Source organism: Styela clava, chromosome 5 (assembly GCF_964204865.1).
Source record: "Styela clava chromosome 5, kaStyClav1.hap1.2, whole genome shotgun sequence".
NCBI lineage: Eukaryota > Metazoa > Chordata > Ascidiacea > Stolidobranchia > Styelidae > Styela > Styela clava.
The window spans coordinates 4,291,943-4,305,293 of NC_135254.1; the positions used below are offsets into that span (position 1 = coordinate 4,291,943).

General features: G+C 40.8%; 18 non-coding genes across 18 annotated transcripts; all 18 read left to right on the plus strand.

Moving 5' to 3' along the window:
* Positions 1–390: 390 nt before the first annotated feature.
* On the plus strand, positions 391–552 carry LOC144423261 (U1 spliceosomal RNA). The gene has a single exon (XR_013475755.1). It is a non-coding gene; the product is annotated as a U1 spliceosomal RNA (small nuclear RNA).
* A 562-nt stretch (positions 553–1,114) lies between these two features.
* On the plus strand, positions 1,115–1,277 carry LOC144423145 (U1 spliceosomal RNA). The gene has a single exon (XR_013475639.1). It is a non-coding gene; the product is annotated as a U1 spliceosomal RNA (small nuclear RNA).
* Positions 1,278–1,856: 579 nt separating this feature from the next.
* LOC144423490 (U1 spliceosomal RNA) lies at positions 1,857–2,019 on the plus strand. The gene has a single exon (XR_013475984.1). It is a non-coding gene; the product is annotated as a U1 spliceosomal RNA (small nuclear RNA).
* Positions 2,020–2,609: 590 nt separating this feature from the next.
* LOC144423407 (U1 spliceosomal RNA) lies at positions 2,610–2,772 on the plus strand. The gene has a single exon (XR_013475901.1). It is a non-coding gene; the product is annotated as a U1 spliceosomal RNA (small nuclear RNA).
* Positions 2,773–3,361: 589 nt separating this feature from the next.
* On the plus strand, positions 3,362–3,524 carry LOC144423221 (U1 spliceosomal RNA). Its single transcript, XR_013475715.1, has one exon. It is a non-coding gene; the product is annotated as a U1 spliceosomal RNA (small nuclear RNA).
* Positions 3,525–4,113: 589 nt separating this feature from the next.
* Positions 4,114–4,276, plus strand: LOC144424105 (U1 spliceosomal RNA). Its single transcript, XR_013476469.1, has one exon. It is a non-coding gene; the product is annotated as a U1 spliceosomal RNA (small nuclear RNA).
* A 576-nt stretch (positions 4,277–4,852) lies between these two features.
* On the plus strand, positions 4,853–5,014 carry LOC144423262 (U1 spliceosomal RNA). The gene has a single exon (XR_013475756.1). It is a non-coding gene; the product is annotated as a U1 spliceosomal RNA (small nuclear RNA).
* Positions 5,015–5,576: 562 nt separating this feature from the next.
* On the plus strand, positions 5,577–5,739 carry LOC144424141 (U1 spliceosomal RNA). Its single transcript, XR_013476505.1, has one exon. It is a non-coding gene; the product is annotated as a U1 spliceosomal RNA (small nuclear RNA).
* Positions 5,740–6,318: 579 nt separating this feature from the next.
* Positions 6,319–6,481, plus strand: LOC144423466 (U1 spliceosomal RNA). Its single transcript, XR_013475960.1, has one exon. It is a non-coding gene; the product is annotated as a U1 spliceosomal RNA (small nuclear RNA).
* Positions 6,482–7,070: 589 nt separating this feature from the next.
* On the plus strand, positions 7,071–7,232 carry LOC144423375 (U1 spliceosomal RNA). Its single transcript, XR_013475869.1, has one exon. It is a non-coding gene; the product is annotated as a U1 spliceosomal RNA (small nuclear RNA).
* A 560-nt stretch (positions 7,233–7,792) lies between these two features.
* LOC144423310 (U1 spliceosomal RNA) lies at positions 7,793–7,955 on the plus strand. The gene has a single exon (XR_013475804.1). It is a non-coding gene; the product is annotated as a U1 spliceosomal RNA (small nuclear RNA).
* A 589-nt stretch (positions 7,956–8,544) lies between these two features.
* On the plus strand, positions 8,545–8,707 carry LOC144424159 (U1 spliceosomal RNA). The gene has a single exon (XR_013476523.1). It is a non-coding gene; the product is annotated as a U1 spliceosomal RNA (small nuclear RNA).
* Positions 8,708–9,296: 589 nt separating this feature from the next.
* Positions 9,297–9,459, plus strand: LOC144423821 (U1 spliceosomal RNA). Its single transcript, XR_013476187.1, has one exon. It is a non-coding gene; the product is annotated as a U1 spliceosomal RNA (small nuclear RNA).
* A 576-nt stretch (positions 9,460–10,035) lies between these two features.
* Positions 10,036–10,197, plus strand: LOC144423263 (U1 spliceosomal RNA). Its single transcript, XR_013475757.1, has one exon. It is a non-coding gene; the product is annotated as a U1 spliceosomal RNA (small nuclear RNA).
* A 482-nt stretch (positions 10,198–10,679) lies between these two features.
* On the plus strand, positions 10,680–10,842 carry LOC144424142 (U1 spliceosomal RNA). The gene has a single exon (XR_013476506.1). It is a non-coding gene; the product is annotated as a U1 spliceosomal RNA (small nuclear RNA).
* Positions 10,843–11,359: 517 nt separating this feature from the next.
* On the plus strand, positions 11,360–11,521 carry LOC144423460 (U1 spliceosomal RNA). The gene has a single exon (XR_013475954.1). It is a non-coding gene; the product is annotated as a U1 spliceosomal RNA (small nuclear RNA).
* A 560-nt stretch (positions 11,522–12,081) lies between these two features.
* LOC144423546 (U1 spliceosomal RNA) lies at positions 12,082–12,244 on the plus strand. The gene has a single exon (XR_013476039.1). It is a non-coding gene; the product is annotated as a U1 spliceosomal RNA (small nuclear RNA).
* Positions 12,245–12,833: 589 nt separating this feature from the next.
* On the plus strand, positions 12,834–12,995 carry LOC144423376 (U1 spliceosomal RNA). Its single transcript, XR_013475870.1, has one exon. It is a non-coding gene; the product is annotated as a U1 spliceosomal RNA (small nuclear RNA).
* Positions 12,996–13,351: the final 356 nt, after the last annotated feature.

Genomic DNA, 13,351 nt, shown 5'->3' on the forward strand with positions numbered 1-13,351 from the left:
CTTCATCCGACCGTCCTTGCTTGCAGTTCCACATTCAGATTGTGTTGCCATTGATTGAGCAATAGAATGAGCGCCTAGTTTCGGAAATAGCGTTATTCTCTGTTTAGGGTACGTATCGGAGCTGCGGCTCTTTGTTTATAGTTTAATGTTTCAACCCCTGGTCCTTGCTATTTCTTGTAAAGTTGTTCAGCTTTATTCTGCATCGGATGGCAAAAAACTCACGATGTATCACATAAAAGATTTGAACGCAATGAATCGTATTCTATGTTACTGACAGACGAATCAAATAAAATTGCAACTTTTGCACAAATCGTTTTTATTGTTGAGAACTTCTTTTCAACGTTTAGCATAGAACATTCATTCATGATGCGCAACCAATCGCCACAAGTCATACTTACCTGACGAGGCAGTCAACCGCGATCACGAAGGCGGTTCTGCCTAGGCGAGGTTTAGTCATTGCACCCAGGCTAAATTGACCCTAGCGATTATCCCAAATGTGGATAACTCGGTCGCGTAATTTCTGCTAGTGGGACTGCGTTCGCGCTGTCCCTTTTATATATTTGCTTAGGTCAATGAGCGGCCACGTTGCTTTCATTAGTTGTGGCCGTATTGATCCTCGTTTGGGTGTGGTATATTTCTCATGAACAATCTTACAATCCATTCATTGATATTATTCCATGACATGCCTTGCCATTATCCAAGTTATTTCCTTTATCCAACCGTCTCTAGATTGATTCCTTATTTGCAGTTCCACATTCAGATTGTGTTGCCATTGATTGAGCAATAGAATGAGCGCCAAGATTTGGAAGTATAATTGTTTGCTGTCCAAGGGTACGTATTGGGGCTGTGGCTCTTTGTTTATAGTTTATTATTTTAAACCCTGGCTCTTTGCTATTTCTTGTAAAGTTGTTCAGCTACATTCTGCATCGGATGGCAAAGAACTCGCGATGTCTCACATAAAAGATTTGAACGCCATGAATCGTATTCTACGTTACTGACAGACGAATCAATTAAAATTGCAACTTTTGCACATATCGTTTTTATTGTTGAGAACTTCTTCTCAACAATTAGTATAGAACATTCATTCATGATGCGCAACCAATCGTCACAAATCATACTTACCTGACGAGGCAGTCAACCGCGATCACGAAGACGGTTCTGCCTAGGCGAGGTTTAGTCATTGCACCCAGACTAAATTGACCCTAGCGATTATCCCAAATGTGGATAACTCGGTCGTGTAATTTCTGCTTGTGGGGACTGCGTTGGCGCTATCCCTTTTATATATTTGCTCACGACCAATATCCTGTTGGCTTACGAGTTAGGTCAATGAGCGGCCACGTTGCTTTCATTAGTTGTGGCCGTATTGATCCTCGTTTGGGTGTGTTATATTTCTCATGACCAATCTTACAATCCATTTATTTATATTATTCCATGACATGCCTTGCCATTATCCAAGTTATCCCTTTATCCAACCGTCTCTAGATTGATTCCCTTTTTGCAGTTCCACATTCAGATTGTGTTGCCATTGATTGAGCAATAGAATGAGCGCCAAGATTTGGAAGTATCATTGTTTGCTGTCCAAGGTACGTATTGGGGCTGTGGCTCTTTGTTTATAGTTTAATATTTCAAACCCTGGCTCTTTGCTATTTCTTGTAAAGTTGTTCAGCTTCATTCTGCATAGAACTCGCGATGTATCACATAAAAGATTTGAACGCAATGAATCGTATTCTACGTTATTGACAGACGAATCAATTAAAATTGCAAATTTTGCACATATCGTTTTTATTGTTGAGAACTTCTTCTCAACATTTAGCATAGAACATTCATTCATGATGCGCAACCAATCGTCACAAATCATACTTACCTGACGAGGCAGTCAACCGCGATCACGAAGACGGTTCTGCCTAGGCGAGGTTTAGTCATTGCACCCAGACTAAATTGACCCTAGCGATTATTCCAAGTGTCGATAACTCGGTCGTGTAATTTCTGCTTGTGAGGACTGCGTTCGCGCTATCCCTTTTATATATTTGCTCACGACCAATATCCTGTTGGCTTAAGAGTTAGGTCAATGAGCGGCCACGTTGCTTCCATTAGTTGTGGCCGTATTGATCCTCGTTTGGGTGTGTTATATTTCTCATGACCAATCTTACCATCCATTTATTTATATTATTTCATGACATGCCTTGCCATTATCCAAGTTATCCCTTTATCCAACCGTCTCTAGATTGATTCCTTATTTGCAGTTCCACATTCAGATTGTGTTGCCATTGATTGAGCAATAGAATGAGCGCCGAGATTTGGAAGTATCATTGTTTGCTGTCCAAGGTACGTATTGGGGCTGTGGCTCTTTGTTTATAGTTTAATATTTCAAACCCTGGCTCTTTGCTATTTCTTGTAAAGTTGTTCAGTTTCATTCTGCCATCGGATGGCAAAGAACTCGCGATGTATCACATAAAAGATTTGAACGCAATGAATCGTATTCTACGTTACTGACAGACGAATCAATTAAAATCGCAACTTTTGCACATATCGTTTTTATTGTTGAGAACTTCTTCTCAACATTTAGCATAGAACATTCATTCATGATGCGCAACCAATCGTCACAAATCATACTTACCTGACGGGGCAGTCAACCGTGATCACGTAGGCGGTTCTGCCTAGGCGAGGTTTAGTCATTGCACCCAGACTAAATTGACCCTAGCGATTATCCCAAATGTAGATCACTCGGTCGTGTAATTTCTGCTAGTGGGGACTGCGTTCGCGCTATCCCTTTTATATATTTGCTTACGACCAATATCCTGTTAGCTTACGAGTTAGGTAAATGAGCGGCCACGTTGCTTTCATTAGTTGTGGCCGTATTGATCCTCGTTTGGGTGTGGTATATTTCTCATGACCAATCTTACAATCCATTCATCGATATTATTCCATGACATGCCTTGCCATTATCCAAGTTATTTCCTTTATCCAACCGTCTCTAGATTGATTCCTTATTTGCAGTTCCACATTCAGATTGTGTTGCCATTGATCGAGCAATAGAATGAGCGCCAAGATTTGGAAGTATCATTGTTTGCTGTCCAAGGTACGTATCGGGGCTGCGGCTCTTTGTTTATAGTTTAATATTTCAACCCCTGGTCCTTGCTATTTCTTGTAAAGTTGTTCAGCTTCATTCTGCATCGGATGGCAAAAAACTCACGATGTATCACATAAAAGATTTGAACGCAATGAATCGTATTCTACGTTACTGACAGACGAATCAATTAAAATTGCAACTTTTGCACATATCGTTTCTATTGTGGAGAACTCCTTCTCAACGTTTAGCATAGAACATTCATTCATGATGCGCAACCAATCGTCACAAACCATACTTACCTGACGAGGCAGTCAACCGCGATCACGAAGGCGGTTCTGCCTAGACGAGGTTTAGTCATTGCACCCAGACTAAATTGACCCTAGCGATTATCCCAAATGTGGATACCTCGGTCGTGTAATTTCTGCTAGTGGGGACTGCGTTCGCGCTATCCCTTTTATATATTTGCTCACGACCAATATCCTGTTGGCTTACGAGTTAGGTCAATGAGCGGCCACGTTGCTTTCATTAGTTGTGGCCTTATTGATCCTCGTTTGGGTGTGGTATATTTCTCATGAACAATCTTACAATCCATTCATTGATATTATTCCATGACATGCCTTGCCATTATCCAAGTTATTTCCTTTATCCAACCGTCTCTAGATTGATTCCTTATTTGCAGTTCCACATTCAGATTGTGTTGCCATTGATTGAGCAATAGAATGAGCGCCAAGATTTGGAAGTATCATTGTTTGCTGTCCAAGGTACGTATCGGGGCTGCGGCTCTTTGTTTATAGTTTAATATTTCAACCCCTGGTCCTTGCTATTTCTTGTAAAGTTGTTCAGCTTCATTCTGCATCGGATGGCAAAAAACTCACGATGTATCACATAAAAGATTTGAACGCAATGAATCGTATTCTACGTTACTGACAGACGAATCAATTAAAATTGCAACTTTTGCACATATCGTTTTTATTGTGGAGAACTTCTTCTCAACGTTTAGCATAGAACATTCATTCATGATGCGCAACCAATCGTCACAAACCATACTTACCTGACGAGGCAGTCAACCGCGATCACGAAGGCGGTTCCGCCTAGGCGAGGTTTAGTCATTGCACCCAGACTAAATTGACCCTAGCGATTATCCCAAATGTGGATAACTCGGTCGTGTAATTTCTGCTAGTGGGGACTGCGTTCGCGCTATCCCTTTTATATACTTGCTCACTACCAATAATCTTGTTGTCTTTCGAGTTAGGTCAAAGAGCGGCCACGCTGCTTTCATTAGTTGTGGCCGTATTGATCCTCGTTTGGGTGTGTTATATTTCTCATGACCAATCTTACAATCCATTTATTGATATTATTCCATGACATGCTTTGCCATTATCCAAGTTATCCCTTCATCCGACCGTCCTTGCTTGCAGTTCCACATTCAGATTGTGTTGCCATTGATTGAGCAATAGAATGAGCGCCTAGTTTCGGAAATAGCGTTATTCTCTGTTTAGGGTACGTATCGGAGCTGCGGCTCTTTGTTTATAGTTTAATGTTTCAACCCCTGGTCCTTGCTATTTCTTGTAAAGTTGTTCAGCTTCATTCTGCATCGGATGGCAAAAAACTCACGATGTATCACATAAAAGATTTGAACGCAATGAATCGTATTCTATGTTACTGACAGACGAATCAAATAAAATTGCAACTTTTGCACATATCGTTTTTATTGTTGAGAACTTCTTTTCAACGTTTAGCATAGAACATTCATTCATGATGCGCAACCAATCGCCACAAATCATACTTACCTGACGAGGCAGTCAACCGCGATCACGAAGGCGGTTCTGCCTAGGCGAGGTTTAGTCATTGCACCCAGGCTAAATTGACCCTAGCGATTATCCCAAATGTGGATAACTCGGTCGCGTAATTTCTGCTAGTGGGACTGCGTTCGCGCTGTCCCTTTTATATATTTGCTTAGGTCAATGAGCGGCCACGTTGCTTTCATTAGTTGTGGCCGTATTGATCCTCGTTTGGGTGTGGTATATTTCTCATGAACAATCTTACAATCCATTCATTGATATTATTCCATGACATGCCTTGCCATTATCCAAGTTATTTCCTTTATCCAACCGTCTCTAGATTGATTCCTTATTTGCAGTTCCACATTCAGATTGTGTTGCCATTGATTGAGAAATAGAATGAGCGCCAAGATTTGGAAGTATAATTGTTTGCTGTCCAAGGGTACGTATTGGGGCTGTGGCTCTTTGTTTATAGTTTATTATTTTAAACCCTGGCTCTTTGCTATTTCTTGTAAAGTTGTTCAGCTACATTCTGCATCGGATGGCAAAGAACTCGCGATGTCTCACATAAAAGATTTGAACGCCATGGATCGTATTCTACGTTACTGACAGACGAATCAATTAAAATTGCAACTTTTGCACATATCGTTTTTATTGTTGAGAACTTCTTCTCAACATTTAGTATAGAACATTCATTCATGATGCGCAACCAATCGTCACAAATCATACTTACCTGACGAGGCAGTCAACCGCGATCACGAAGACGGTTCTGCCTAGGCGAGGTTTAGTCATTGCACCCAGACTAAATTGACCCTAGCGATTATCCCAAATGTGGATAACTCGGTCGTGTAATTTCTGCTTGTGGGGACTGCGTTCGCGCTATCCCTTTTATATATTTGCTCACGACCAATATCCTGTTGGCTTACGAGTTAGGTCAATGAGCGGCCACGTTGCTTCCATTAGTTGTGGCCGTATTGATCCTCGTTTGGGTGTGTTATATTTCTCATGACCAATCTTACAATCCATTTATTTATATTATTCCATGACATGCCTTGCCATTATCCAAGTTATCCCTTTATCCAACCGTCTCTAGATTGATTCCTTATTTGCAGTTCCACATTCAGATTGTGTTGCCATTGATTGAGCAATAGAATGAGCGCCAAGATTTGGAAGTATCATTGTTTGCTGTCCAAGGTACGTATTGGGGCTGTGGCTCTTTGTTTATAGTTTAATATTTCAAACCCTGGCTCTTTGCTATTTCTTGTAAAGTTGTTCAGCTTCATTCTGCATAGAACTCGCGATGTATCACATAAAAGATTTGAACGCAATGAATCGTATTCTACGTTATTGACAGACGAATCAATTAAAATTGCAAATTTTGCACATATCGTTTTTATTGTTGAGAACTTCTTCTCAACATTTAGCATAGAACATTCATTCATGATGCGCAACCAATCGTCACAAATCATACTTACCTGACGAGGCAGTCAACCGCGATCACGAAGACGGTTCTGCCTAGGCGAGGTTTAGTCATTGCACCCAGACTAAATTGACCCTAGCGATTATTCCAAATGTCGATAACTCGGTCGTGTAATTTCTGCTTGTGAGGACTGCGTTCGCGCTATCCCTTTTATATATTTGCTCACGACCAATATCCTGTTGGCTTAAGAGTTAGGTCAATGAGCGGCCACGTTGCTTCCATTAGTTGTGGCCGTATTGATCCTCGTTTGGGTGTGTTATATTTCTCATGACCAATCTTACCATCCATTTATTTATATTATTTCATGACATGCCTTGCCATTATCCAAGTTATCCCTTTATCCAACCGTCTCTAGATTGATTCCTTATTTGCAGTTCCACATTCAGATTGTGTTGCCATTGATTGAGCAATAGAATGAGCGCCGAGATTTGGAAGTATCATTGTTTGCTGTCCAGGGTACGTATTGGGGCTGTGGCTCTTCGTTTATAGTTTAATATTTTGAACCCTGGCTCTTTGCTATTTCTTGTAAAGTTGTTCAGCTACATTCTGCATCGGATGGCAAAGAACTCGCGATGTCTCACATAAAAGATTTGAACGCAATGAATCGTATTCTACGTTACTGACAGACGAATCAATTAAAATTGCAACTTTTGCACATATCGTTTTTATTGTTGAGAACTTCTTCTCAACATTTAGTATAGAACATTCATTCATGATGCGCAACCAATCGTCACAAATCATACTTACCTGACGAGGCAGTCAACCGCGATCACGAAGACGGTTCTGCCTAGGCGAGGTTTAGTCATTGCACCCAGACTAAATTGACCCTAGTGATTATCCCAAATGTGGATAACTCGGTCGCGTAATTTCTGCTAGTGGGACTGCGTTCGCGCTGTCCCTTTTATATATTTGCTTAGGTCAATGAGCGGCCACGTTGCTTTCATTAGTTGTGGCCGTATTGATCCTCGTTTGGGTGTGTTATATTTCTCATGACCAATCTTACAATCCATTTATTTATATTATTCCATGACATGCCTTGCCATTATCCAAGTTATTCATTCATCCAACCGTCTCTAGATTGATTCCGTATTTGCAGTTCCACATTCAGATTGTGTTGCCATTGATTGAGCAATAGAATGAGCGCCAAGATTCGGAAATATCATTATTCTCTGTTTAAGGTACGTATCGGAGCTGCGGCTCTTTGTTTATAGTTTGATATTTAAACCCCTGGTCCTTGCAATTTCTTGTAAAGTTGTTCAGTTTCATTCTGCCATCGGATGGCAAAGAACTCGCGATGTATCACATAAAAGATTTGAACGCAATGAATCGTATTCTACGTTACTGACAGACGAATCAATTAAAATCGCAACTTTTGCACATATCGTTTTTATTGTTGAGAACTTCTTCTCAACATTTAGCATAGAACATTCATTCATGATGCGCAACCAATCGTCACAAATCATACTTACCTGACGGGGCAGTCAACCGTGATCACGTAGGCGGTTCTGCCTAGGCGAGGTTTAGTCATTGCACCCAGACTAAATTGACCCTAGCGATTATCCCAAATGTAGATAACTCGGTCGTGTAATTTCTGCTAGTGGGGACTGCGTTCGCGCTATCCCTTTTATATATTTGCTTACGACCAATATCCTGTTAGCTTACGAGTTAGGTAAATGAGCGGCCACGTTGCTTTCATTAGTTGTGGCCGTATTGATCCTCGTTTGGGTGTGGTATATTTCTCATGACCAATCTTACAAACCATTCATCGATATTATTCCATGACATGCCTTGCCATTATCCAAGGTATTTCCTTTATCCAACCGTCTCTAGATTGATTCCTTATTTGCAGTTCCACATTCAGATTGTGTTGCCATTGATTGAGCAATAGAATGAGCGCCAAGATTTGGAAGTATCATTGTTTGCTGTCCAAGGTACGTATCGGGGCTGCGGCTCTTTGTTTATAGTTTAATATTTCAACCCCTGGTCCTTGCTATTTCTTGTAAAGTTGTTCAGCTTCATTCTGCATCGGATGGCAAAAAACTCACGATGTATCACATAAAAGATTTGAACGCAATGAATCGTATTCTACGTTACTGACAGACGAATCAATTAAAATTGCAACTTTTGCACATATCGTTTTTATTGTGGAGAACTTCTTCTCAACGTTTAGCATAGAACATTCATTCATGATGCGCAACCAATCGTCACAAACCATACTTACCTGACGAGGCAGTCAACCGCGATCACGAAGGCGGTTCTGCCTAGGCGAGGTTTAGTCATTGCACCCAGACTAAATTGACCCTAGCGATTATCCCAAATGTGGATACCTCGGTCGTGTAATTTCTGCTAGTGGGGACTGCGTTCGCGCTATCCCTTTTATATATTTGCTCACGACCAATATCCTGTTGGCTTACGAGTTAGGTCAATGAGCGGCCACGTTGCTTTCATTAGTTGTGGCCTTATTGATCCTCGTTTGGGTGTGGTATATTTCTCATGAACAATCTTACAATCCATTCATTGATATTATTCCATGACATGCCTTGCCATTATCCAAGTTATTTCCTTTATCCAACCGTCTCTAGATTGATTCCTTATTTGCAGTTCCACATTCAGATTGTGTTGCCATTGATTGAGCAATAGAATGAGCGCCAAGATTTGGAAGTATCATTGTTTGCTGTCCAAGGTACGTATCGGGGCTGCGGCTCTTTGTTTATAGTTTAATATTTCAACCCCTGGTCCTTGCTATTTCTTGTAAAGTTATTCAGCTACATTCTGCATCGGATGGCAAAAAACTCACGATGTATCACATAAAAGATTTGAACGCAATGAATCGTATTCTACGTTACTGACAGACGAATCAATTAAAATTGCAACTTTTGCACATATCGTTTTTATTGTGGAGAACTTCTTCTCAACGTTTAGCATAGAACATTCATTCATGATGCGCAACCAATCGTCACAAACCATACTTACCTGACGAGGCAGTCAACCGCGATCACGAAGGCGGTTCTGCCTAGGCGAGGTTTAGTCATTGCACCCAGACTAAATTGACCCTAGCGATTATCCCAAATGTGGATAACTCGGTCGTGTAATTTCTGCTAGTGGGGACTGCGTTCGCGCTATCCCTTTTATATACTTGCTCACTACCAATAATCTTGTTGTCTTTCGAGTTAGGTCAAAGAGCGGCCACGCTGCTTTCATTAGTTGTGGCCGTATTGATCCTCGTTTGGGTGTGTTATATTTCTCATGACCAATCTTACAATCCATTTATTGATATTATTCCATGACATGCTTTGCCATTATCCAAGTTATCCCTTTATCCGACCGTCCTTGCTTGCAGTTCCACATTCAGATTGTGTTGCCATTGATTGAGCAATAGAATGAGCGCCTAGTTTCGGAAATATCGTTATTCTCTGTTTAGGGTACGTATCGGAGCTGCGGCTCTTTGTTTATAGTTTAATGTTTCAACCCCTGGTCCTTGCTATTTCTTGTAAAGTTGTTCAGCTTCATTCTGCATCGGATGGCAAAAAACTCACGATGTATCACATAAAAGATTTGAACGCAATGAATCGTATTCTATGTTACTGACAGACGAATCAAATAAAATTGCAACTTTTGCACATATCGTTTTTATTGTTGAGAACTTCTTTTCAACGTTTAGCATAGAACATTCATTCATGATGCGCAACCAATCGCCACAAATCATACTTACCTGACGAGGCAGTCAACCGCGATCACGAAGGCGGTTCTGCCTAGGCGAGGTTTAGTCATTGCACCCAGGCTAAATTGACCCTAGCGATTATCCCAAATGTGGATAACTCGGTCGCGTAATTTCTGCTAGTGGGACTGCGTTCGCGCTGTCCCTTTTATATATTTGCTTAGGTCAATGAGCGGCCACGTTGCTTTCATTAGTTGTGGCCGTATTGATCCTCGTTTGGGTGTGGTATATTTCTCATGAACAATCTTACAATCCATTCATTGATATTATTCCATGACATGCCTTGCCATTATCCAAGTTATTTCCTTTATCCAACCGTCTCTAGATTGATTCCTTATTTGCAGTTCCACATTCAGATTGTGTTGCCATTGATTGAGCAATAGAATGAGCGCCAAGATTTGGAAGTATAATTGTTTGCTGTCCAAGGGTACGTATTGGGGCTGTGGCTCTCTGTTTATAGTTTATTATTTTAAACCCTGGCTCTTTGCTATTTCTTGTAAAGTTGTTCAGCTACATTCTGCATCGGATGGCAAAGAACTCGCGATGTCTCACATAAAAGATTTGAAAGACGCGCAACCAACATTTAGTATAGAACATTCATTCATGATGCGCAACCAATCGTCACAAATCATACTTACCTGACGAGGCAGTCAACCGCGATCACGAAGACGGTTCTGCCTAGGCGAGGTTTAGTCATTGCACCCAGACTAAATTGACCCTAGCGATTATCCCAAATGTGGATAACTCGGTCGTGTAATTTCTGCTTGTGGGGACTGCGTTCGCGCTATCCCTTTTATATATTTGCTCACGACCAATATCCTGTTGGCTTACGAGTTAGGTCAATGAGCGGCCACGTTGCTTTCATTAGTTGTGGCCGTATTGATCCTCGTTTGGGTGTGTTATATTTCTCATGACCAATCTTACAATCCATTTATTTATATTATTCCATGACATGCCTTGCCATTCAGATTGTGTTATATTGATTGAGCAATAGAATGAGCGCCAAGATTTGGAAGTATCATTGTTTGCTGTCCAAGGTACGTATTGGGGCTGTGGCTCTTTGTTTATAGTTTAATATTTCAAACCCTGGCTCTTTGCTATTTCTTGTAAAGTTGTTCAGCTTCATTCTGCATAGAACTCGCGATGTATCACATAAAAGATTTGAACGCAATGAATCGTATTCTACGTTACTGACAGACGAATCAATTAAAATTGCAAATTTTGCACATATCGTTTTTATTGTTGAGAACTTCTTCTCAACATTTAGCATAGAACATTCATTCATGATGCGCAACCAATCGTCACAAATCATACTTACCTGACGAGGCAGTCAACCGCGATCACGAAGACGGTTCTGCCTAGGCGAGGTTTAGTCATTGCACCCAGACTAAATTGACCCTAGCGATTATCCCAAATGTAGATAACTCGGTCGCGTAATTTCTGCTAGTGGGACTGCGTTCGCGCTGTCCCTTTTATATATTTGCTTAGGTCAATGAGCGGCCACGTTGCTTTCATTAGTTGTGGCCGTATTGATCCTCGTTTGGGTGTGTTATATTTCTCATGACCAATCTTACAATCCATTTATTTATATTATTCCATGACATGCCTTGCCATTATCCAAGTTATCCATTTATCCAACCGTCTCTACATTGATTCCTTATTTGCAGTTCCACTTTCAGATTGTGTTGCCATTGATTGAGCAATAGAATGAGCGCCAAGATTCGGAAATATCATTATTCTCTGTTTAAGGTACGTATCTGAGCTGCGGCTCTTTGTTTATAGTTTGATATTTCAACCCCTGGTCCTTGCAATTTCTTGTAAAGTTGTTCAGTTTTATTCTGCCATCGGATGGCAAAGAACTCGCGATGTATCACATAAAAGATTTAAACGCAATGAATCGTATTCTACGTTACTGACAGACGAATCAATTAAAATCGCAACTTTTGCACATATCGTTTTTATTGTTGAGAACTTCTTCTCAACATTTAGCATAGAACATTCATTCAGGATGCGCAACCAATCGTCCCAAATCATACCTACCTGACGAGGCCGTCAACCGCGATCAAGAAGGCTGTTCTGCCTAGGCGAGGTTTAGTCATTGCACCCAGAATAAATTGACCCTAGCGATTATTCCAAATGTCGATAACTCGGTCGTGTAATTTCTGCTTGTGAGGACTGCGTTCGCGCTATCCCTTTTATATATTTGCTCACGACCAATATCCTGTTGGCTTAAGAGTTAGGTCAATGAGCGGCCACGTTGCTTCCATTAGTTGTGGCCGTATTGATCCTCGTTTGGGTGTGTTATATTTCTCATGACCAATCTTACCATCCATTTATTTATATTATTTCATGACATGCCTTGCCATTATCCAATTTATCCCTTTATCCAACCGTCTCTAGATTGATTCCTTATTTGCAGTTCAACATTCAGATTGTGTTGCCATTGATTGAGCAATAGAATGAGCGCCGAGATTTGGAAGTATCATTGTTTGCTGTCCAGGGTACGTATTGGGGCTGTGGCTCTTCGTTTATAGTTTAATATTTTGAACCCTGGCTCTTTGCTATTTCTTGTAAAGTTGTTCAGCTACATTCTGCATCGGATGGCAAAGAACTCGCGATGTCTCACATAAAAGATTTGAACGCAATGAATCGTATTCTACGTTACTGACAGACGAATCAATTAAAATTGCAACTTTTGCACATATCGTTTTTATTGTTGAGAACTTCTTCTCAACATTTAGTATAGAACATTCATTCATGATGCGCAACCAATCGTCACAAATCATACTTACCTGACGAGGCAGTCAACCGCGATCACGAAGACGGTTCTGCCTAGGCGAGGTTTAGTCATTGCACCCAGACTAAATTGACCCTAGTGATTATCCCAAATGTGGATAACTCGGTCGCGTAATTTCTGCTAGTGGGACTGCGTTCGCGCTGTCCCTTTTATATATTTGCTTAGGTCAATGAGCGGCCACGTTGCTTTCATTAGTTGTGGCCGTATTGATCCTCGTTTGGGTGTGTTATATTTCTCATGACCAATCTTACAATCCATTTATTTATATTATTCCATGACATGCCTTGCCATTATCCAAGTTATTCATTTATCCAACCGTCTCTAGGTTGATTCCTTATTTGCAGTTCCACATTCAGATTGTGTTGCCATTGATTGAGCAATAGAATGAGCGCCAAGATTCGGAAATATCATTATTCTCTGTTTAAGGTACGTATCGGAGCTGCGGCTCTTTGTTTATAGTTTGATATTTCAACCCCTGGTCCTTGCAATTTCTTGTAAAGTTGTT